This window comes from Ranitomeya imitator, chromosome 4 (assembly GCF_032444005.1).
Source record: "Ranitomeya imitator isolate aRanImi1 chromosome 4, aRanImi1.pri, whole genome shotgun sequence".
Classification (NCBI taxonomy): Eukaryota; Metazoa; Chordata; class Amphibia; order Anura; family Dendrobatidae; genus Ranitomeya; species Ranitomeya imitator.
In genome coordinates this window covers 144,028,506-144,031,042 of record NC_091285.1, presented here as the reverse complement: position 1 = coordinate 144,031,042, position 2,537 = coordinate 144,028,506, and positions in this window count along the sequence as shown.

Below are 2,537 nucleotides of genomic sequence, written 5' to 3'. Positions count from 1 at the left end.
ACATGGGGAGGCTATGGGGGAGTCATGCAGAACATGGGGATGTTATGGGGTGACATGCAGTATATGGGGAGTCTGTGGGGACCTCATGCAGTATATAGGGAGGCTGTGTGGGGCTCATGCAGTGCATATAGGGAGGCTGTGTGGGGCTCATTCAGTGTATATGGGGAGGCTGTGTGGGGCTCATGCAGTATATATAGAGATGCTGTGTGGGGCTCATGCAGTGTATATAAGGAGGCTGTGTGGGGCTCGTGTAGTATATAGGGTGGCTGTGTGGGGCTCGTGCAGCATATGTAGGGTGGCAGTGTGGGGCTCATGCAGTGTATATGGGGAGGCTGTGTGGGTCTCATGCAGTATATATAGGGAAGCTGTGTGGGGCTTGTGCAGTATAAGTGACGCCCCAGGGTCCTGGTTGTCACAGTGGCATTGCTTTCCTCATGGGGAGAGTAATGTCACGCTTGGAGGCGATGGAAGATTCCTTTTAACAGGTAATTAGCACATGCAACACCGTTCTGACTCCAGGCTAGAGGGGGTAGCTCTACACCCGACTTCAGGGGAGTTGCTCTCTGGTCGGGAGGAGTTAGTTGCAAGGCAGTTGCTAGGCAGTTAGGAAGATTTGGACATTTGGTGCTGGACAGCAGACTGGGGCAGAAGAATGGGTGAGGGGCTGTACAGCCTGAAGTGCTGTGGCCCCTGGATAGCGAGATACAGAAGGAAGAACAGCCTTTAGCTAACGTGCTGGAGAGCGATGCACAGGAGAGTGACAACAAGGGAGAATAGTTGCAACTGGGCTACCTCCTTGATAGAGCGCAGATACCAGTAACCGGAAGACTGAGGTTGTGTTATACTCTAGAAGGCACAGCAGAAACCGATAGGACAGCTAGACTACACATCACCTGTCTGCCCTAAAACCCAGGAGACACAGTGACACATAGAGCCAGGCAAAGCAACACAATTGACACCTCTAATAGGTGCGCCTTTTCTGGACAGCTGTGGGCTGCTATTTTTAGGCTGGGGGCGTCAATATCAATGACCCCTTCCCAGCCTGAGAATACCAACCCCCAGCTGTGAGCTTTAGCAAGGCTGGTTGTCAAAAATGAAGGGGACCCCATGTTGTTGTTTCTTAATTATTTATTTAAATAATTAAAAAAAACAGTCTAGGGACTCCTCTATTCTTGATAACCAACCTTGCTGAAGTTGACAGCTGAGGGTTGCAGCACCAGCTGTGAGTTTTGCCTGGATGGTTATCGAAAATACAGGGGAACCCAGGCCGTTTTTTTCATTTAGTTATTTATAGTGCAGGCGGCGACTCACACTGATGTCACAAAGGTGTAGTGAGTTCATTGGCCGTGAACTTGCAGGACCTCTCAGATGGCACCGCAAGCAGGAGAACTTTCTCAGGCTCGCGATTCCGTCAGGTAGGTAATAGGAGCTCACAGGCAGACACTGAGCACACAGTGCTAAGTGTGTCTGCTGGATTACAGGCTACATGGTCGCATCATGCAGCCTACCATCTAGATGCAGCAGAGCTGGACCCATCATGGGACAAATGGATTAAAAACATCTCTGCGGAAAGGTGAGGAATATAGTTGTTTGTTTTTTTTACCTCTTTTGCAGATGATGAGGGCATTGGGGGAATGGGCGAAGTCGTAAGTATGGTTTAATTAAGATTATTAATGGAGTCTGTGTCTTTCTTTCAATTAAAGGACTTTTTTTCTGGGAGTCTGTGTTTTCTTACAATGTGACTATGGGGTTAGTAATGGGGGCATCTTATTGTTGAACTCTCCATTACTAACCTCAGGGCTTGATGTCACCTGACAATATAAAGTTTACATTACCTCCCCCAACTATCACCCCACTTGCCACGGCTACAGGGAAAGTGGGAAGAGCGAGGTTAAGTGCCAGAATTGGCGCATCTTAGAGATGCGCCTTTTCTGAGGCGGCTGAGAGCTGATGTTTTCACCTTGGGGGGCCAGTATTCATGGGCCCTTCTTAGGCTATTAATATCAGCCTGCAGCTGTCTGCATAGCCTTCGCTGGTTGTTAGTTATGGGGACTCCACGTCATTTTTTGGGGAGGTCCTCTTATTAATAGCCTGGAAAGCTCCATGGGTATTACCCCCTTCCCATGCTAGAAACATCTGCCCCCTGGCGTCGGCTTTACCTCTGCTGGTTACGAAAATTGCACAGAAGCCCACGTCAATTTTTTCCAAAAATTAATCTTTTATCAACTAAATATATGTACAGTAATTTGCACTCACACTACAATAACTGTATTTATCACTGACATCTATATATCTATCTATTCTATTTGTATTTACTGTATGTAATCCATCTCTTCTATCCTGTCGGCACCTGCTATGCTTTTACACTACTCGGCAGATGAATTGCCGGCTTTTCATCTATTTATTTATCTATCTATGTAATATAAATATATATATATATATATATATATATATATATATATATATGTGTGTGTGTGTGTCAAAGACATCTTTCTTTCTCTATATATATATATATGCTATGTGTATACACAGTGGGG